The 6,000-nt window shown below is 51.7% G+C and overlaps 1 protein-coding gene across 1 annotated transcript in view; it reads left to right on the top strand.

Moving 5' to 3' along the window:
• Positions 1-3,682: 3,682 nt before the first annotated feature.
• GRM4 (glutamate metabotropic receptor 4) overlaps positions 3,683-6,000 on the top strand; it is a 233,381-nt gene continuing 231,063 nt past the window's right edge. Inside the window, exon 1 of the mRNA XM_073319848.1 lies at positions 3,683-4,396. The gene's annotated coding sequence lies outside the window, so the exon portion shown is untranslated. The remainder of the gene's footprint in view (positions 4,397-6,000) is intronic.

Raw genomic sequence — 6,000 nt, 5'->3', positions numbered from 1 at the left:
AATCTGGAGCCAATCTGAAATTTGGGGATTTGAAATCTGAATCACAGGAATAAATCACCAAGGCCCTTCTCAAACTCTGCCATCATCTCTGGAATCCCAGGAGAAGGTGAAACCCCAGATCCAAGCAGCCCTGAGTCTCGGGAAAGTCTGGGTCTGGAGCTTAACATTGCGGGCTCACTCCCAGCTCTTGTCCCCACTGACCTGCCCCTTTGCTGGCTTTCAGCCTAGCCGTGTGGACCCGTCTCATCGGCCAGGATTCCAGCTCCTGTCTGCAGCATGAAGCACAAACCTTTTTGTGCCGTTCACCTTTGCACGAAGCACAGCGAGCGGGCTGCGGAAGGAGAGGGCCTGTCAAAGCAAGGGCGTGAGAGCTATGGGCACAGACGGAGGGCAGCCTGCGGCTTCTTGGTGTCAAATGATCCTTAAAATAGATCTTAAGCCCTGGCTTCAAAGAACAGTCTTGTGTGCACCTTCAAAGACCTGTTCCGTGAATCTTTAGTGACCCCTCCCCTTCAAGACCCATCCTGTCCTAAATTATTAGAGATGGGCACTAAACTCTAGACCCAAACACCCCCGCCCCAATTTTCTGCAGGTTGGAGCTCCTTAGTAGCAAGTTCCTGGCTTTACCAAAACCAGGACTTAAATGCCCCAGGTATAACTTTTGGTATCACAACAGCTCCTAGAGTACTAGATGGTTTGCATTACTACGGTCCCATCTTGCTGGCCACTGTACATGCACATCATGAGAGACAGATGTTCCCTCCTAGAACTTGGTCGAAGAGTAGACAATGCAGCAAAAACACACATTATCTGAGGCAGAGAGATTGAGTAACTTCCCCAAGGCCAAACAGGCAGTCTGTGGCAGAGCTGGGAATTGAAGCCCAGGTTCATGGCGGGTCCCAACCCAGTGACTTAGCCACAAGACCATCCTTCCTTTTGACCTAGGCTCAGGATTGCCGCTAACCCTGAGCTCCTGTGTATGATTTGTTTAGTGCAGTCTATAGTAACAGTGTACATTTGCAAAGCGCCTTTCAGTGAGAAGGAATGCTTCAGTGACTCTGTGGGGAATGCCACATGGCTGAACTGCAGCCACCTCTAGGGTGGGGTGCAGCCACTGTAAAACGGTGCACAGCAACACCATGCTACCAAGTGAGAACTTTGCACCATTCCCGCTGCAGTTTCAAATGGATGCAAGTGCTCAAACTGGAATCTGGCCAGGAGCTAGGTTCATACCCTCAATTGTTGCATTGAGCGCCCTGGGGTCCATAATAACCAAGTGGTTGGGATCTTGCGTTTCGTGAGTGGCTGCACCTCCAGCAGCTCAGGGTGGACCCCTTGCCAGGCTGGGGCATGGAGTCTTTTGTGACTCCAGGGGAGAGAACCACTTGCTCAAGAGCCCGCACCGCTGCTTGCAGCAGCCTGCTGGATTTTTCTTGTGGGTCTCGCATCCAGGCAATAAATCTGGCCTGACCCCATCCAGCGGGTGAGATGGTGGCCCGCTGGAGCTGGGCTGTAAGTGCCTTCCTGTTAATTAACCAGCCTAGGAAGTGCCTGGTCCCTTCCGAGTCCCTGGCGTGCCATGTGGCTGACACCTCAGTGCCATGGCTGGAGCCTGGGTGGAGCAGCCTCACAGCTGTGGCTCATCCCTCCTGGTGCCTGTGCCTCTCCTGTTCTCTCTCCCATCACTCTCTCCGGCTGGCCATCTGGCTCCTGCCAGCCCTCATCCTCTGGCATCTGCCTCTGCCGTCGGACGTGCTAGCACCCTGGTCTCCCCGTATCTTATTTCAGTCTCAGGTCCGCTTCCAAAAAGAGGTGTCACCGGCTCCGATTGAATGAACGGGAGTGTTTCCAGCTAGTGGATTCCACGGTTTGCTCACACCACTGGCTACTGCTACATCCCACGTCTGACTTCCCTGTCGGTCCCCATGGCACAGCTTGAGCCGTATTGCTAGGGACAGGTGCAGGCTGCCTGGGCAGACTCTGGCCATTGGGCTCCTGCAGCTACAGGCCACTAATGTGACTGTTTCCCAGCCTGGTTCTTGGAGGCAGCAGGCCCTGGCCTGTTCCTCTGTGGCCTGCACTAGGGTGAGAGCAGACCCAAGGGGATCCACCCAGAGGAAAGAGTGACCCTGTTGGTTGGCCCATTCTCAGGCATCACCAACACCAACCTTGGCTGCCCTTCAGCCTTCTCCCACAATGAAACCTGTCTGACCTGCCTAGTCCGCTCTCTGCTCATCTGGCTGTGGAGGCTATTGTCAAATGCAGGGCTCTTCCTCCCAGCCTTCCTAATGGCCACTGAGCTCAGCAGGGCTGGACACTTCTCTGGAAAGTTGCTTGGAAAGACTCTGTGTTGCAGGGTTTTATTGCAGTGTACCGTGTAGACTCCCCCAGAACTGCCTTGCTCTGAGCATGGCTCAGGGCTTTTGCCTCTAAGGCAGCAGCCTCTGGTACCAGTGTCTGGGGCTGAAAGAGGGATCACGTCCATGCAATTCACCCAGCCACCAGTACAGCAGGCTCTTGCGTGAGATTGTCTTTTACAGAAGAGCCTAGAGATGCCTAACAAAGACAAGGGCCCCACTGTGTAGGGCACCGTACAGACCCATAGGAAGACACTGTCCCTGCCCCACTGACCTTACACATAAGAGCGGGGAGAACAGACAAGGAACCAGGCCACAGAAAAATGGCAGCAGTGCTGGGAATTAAATGCAGATCTCCTAAGCCCCCAGTCCATCCCGGCCTTCCCTTCTGTGCCTTGCTGTTGTACATTCTGCCTTTCCCTGCGCTGTGACACCGGCTGCATGGACTGCAGGTGGGCAGGGGGAGAGCTTGAGTTCTGTTCTCTCCGCTCACCTACCAAGCAAATAAAATTAAACTAATGAAGTGCAGCTCACCTCCCGGCACGCGCCGTCGTGCTCAAGGGACTGCAGGATGAGTCATGCGTGCTGCCGGGGGCTGTGCATGGACCAGAACTGCCTCTGATTATACTGCTCTGCGGGTACCTGAGAGCAGGGGCTGGATGAGTCAAATCCATTGTGGAGCTGGACCTGCAGCTTTCTTTTTTTTTTTTTTTTTAAAACAAAATGAGGTGCCCTCCCCAGCTCGGCCTCGCTGAGTTCCTGGAGCAATCCTAGCTAATGACTGGTGCCCCTCACCTCTCCCTCTGCCAGCTCCTGTGCAATCCCTGCCTGGTGCTAGCCAGCCTGCCAGGATGCTGACTTGTGCCTCTATTGCGTGTACACTGCAGTTCACATCTCCCTGCTTTTACTCTGTTCCCGTCTTTGTACATCACTGCCCCTTTCTGCCTGTAGGACTGTTGCAGCCCTTACTCCTCCTGCATGAGGTACCCCTCCCAAGGGGAGCATCAGGTAGACTATGGGGTGCACAAGGGATTGCTGCACTCCCTTTTGCGGGGGTTCTGGAGGTGCTGGCCTATTGTACATTGACCCCTGGCTTCAGCAGCAACAGCTTTGCTGAAATTGAGGAGACTGACCATACTTATGGGGCCTGATCCAAAGCTCAGTCTTTCCATTGACTCCAACGGGCTTCAGATTTGGTCCGTAACGCCAGAGCTGGATCTGACCCAGGAGCAAAAAAATGCTTGTCTCCTCCCCTGTGTGAATCGACACGTTTGTCATATTGGTGAGCGGGGGGGAATATGCTGTAACAAGAGCATCTGACGACTGCAGTATCCTGTCGTCTGGTCTGGCTTTTGGCATGATGTAATGTGGTGTGCTGGAAGCTCAGTTCCTCTATGATCCCCCCCAGACACTGGCATTCTTGCTGTGCAGGGCCCCAGCTTCTGACTTGACTGACACAAACAAGCCTTGGCTTGCATCAGCCCTATAGAGCGAGCGTGCTATGGGAGAGCCAGCAGGAGTCTATTCTGCTGCCACCTCAGCAGCCCTGTTCTGAGGGCAGCACCTGTATGTGGGGATGATGTGAAAAGTGGAGAGACCCAGCTGCAGCTGGCAGTTCAGTCAGAAAAATCCTTGTCTGTCTTTTTTTCTAATCAGTATTGATTTTTTTTTTTATGCAAGTCTTGCCTAAAGATCAAAAGGATACAAATGGATATTACATCTGCAGAGAGGCTTGGCATAGCTTCACACCTAGGAGACCGGGAATATCATCGTTTTGACTCCTACGCTTTGCAAACAAGATCTGGATTTACAGGGAGACTCCATGAGGCATTTCCAACTCGGGGTGCAGATGGGAGTTGGAAGCTGTTTGGGGCAGACACTGTTGTACTGTGGACAGACCCTGGCATGGTGAGATCCCAAGCCCCAATCCAGATGTGGAAAGATACAGGCTCCTCTTAGGTTAATTCTGGCTCAACAGGGACTAAGAAGAATCAGAAGCCTCCCCAAACCCAGGCGAGATTCCCAGTCTGATGCCCAAGGTGTGGAGAGATTGCGTAAGCTATAGTGAAGCCACTGAGCTTCTTGGTGTTTGTTCAAATGCAGCCATCAAAGCCCATGGCATTCTCCCATCCCTGCTGCTGCGAAAAGCAACATCTGCCTGGCATCGTCTCTCTATTGCAGAGCTTAATTTTCCTCTTTTAAAACAAAGGCATCTATCTCCTCCAGATGTTTTGGGGCAGGGGAGAGGGGGAAGGCATCTGTCTTTCTAGAAGCCATCTGTTCTAGTCAGAACCCCAGATCCAAGCTTTGGAAGTCTAGGCATGAAACCCTGGTCTGTTGTTCGTGTAGCAGTGTAATGCCTAACCAAAATCCAAGCCCTGTGACTCTGTACGCAGAGTAAGACCGTTGTTGACCCCAACAGCTTCCAATCTAAATAGACCAGACTGATAGGTAGGAGTAAGGATTATCCCCATTTTACAGATAGGGGAATTGAGGCATAGAGGTGAAGTGACTGACCCGAGGGAGTCTGTAGCAGATCCAGAGCTCTGTTCTCTTGCCTCCCACTCCTGTGGCCTAGCCTGTTTTTTTCCTGGGGGTGACTCTGAAATTTGCAATTGGTCCCAGCCTTTTAAATAGGCTGCACCAGAATCCTGGGCCCAAACACCCCGGAGCTTTGACATTTCAATCGTGTATTTGCCTTGGGCCCTGTTCTGGCTTCTGTTTTACTGTGCAATGAGTCTACCAGGCCCTGGTAGAACTGGAGCAGAAGCCACCTGAACGCATTTTAAGCACCGTCCAAAGCGGACTCTTAATCCTGGATCACATTGTGTATCAGTTTCTGCAGGTCGTTTTTCATCGTTTGGTGAAAAGTAATCCATCAAGCTGTTTTTTTGTTTGTTTTTAACCTGTCTCCTGTGGCCTTTTGTCTGGTTTTATGCCGCCGTCTCACATGATCGTGCAGAGATCTTTCTCCTATTGCTTGACCGCTGGGATTCGGCAAGGAGCCTCTTCGCTGTGTGATGTACCTGATTTATTCTTTCTCCGCTTCTCATGCACTGGGGTCTCTTTACATAGGCTTGTTAAGGTTGCTGCTGCTGCTAGTGTTAGAAATCCACCCACTGAAGGAGGTCAGCATTGTGTCCAAGTGTCTTGCACTGCCATCGCAGGGCGGGGTGGGGGGAAGGTGTTGATTGGGGGTGTGTGTGTGTCTACACACACGCGTATCTCCTGATTCTCCAAGTTCAAGGCAAAGCTTGAGTAATTTAAAGCAGACCTGTTGTCAGAGGCCGTTTTTAATTGGCTTATAGTGTGAAAAACCATGAAATCTGGGCCATATTTTATTAGCGTTCATATCGCTCTGAACAAGATGGGAGTAATTAAACTAATGCTGTCATTTTAACTCTGTTCCAAGAGAGGGTTTACTTTTAAGCTGTACAGATACAGTGTAGCTCTCTGATCGCAAAGTCAGGGATATCTTTTTTTCCCCCCTCTTTGTACATATCTCTGTGCTTGCCTGTACCCTGGATGGAACGGCAGCTGGTGAAACAATGGGGACTATCTCCTTAGCCAGAAGATTTAATCCTTCAGCGTGGACTGTGAGCAGCCAATTGTTCTGCAGCTACCAAGCAGAACAGTACTGCAG

This window comes from Lepidochelys kempii, chromosome 21 (assembly GCF_965140265.1).
Source record: "Lepidochelys kempii isolate rLepKem1 chromosome 21, rLepKem1.hap2, whole genome shotgun sequence".
Lineage (NCBI taxonomy): Eukaryota > Metazoa > Chordata > Testudines > Cheloniidae > Lepidochelys > Lepidochelys kempii.
The sequence above is the reverse complement of the archived record's forward strand: the minus strand, read 5'-3'. Positions and strand labels throughout refer to the sequence as shown.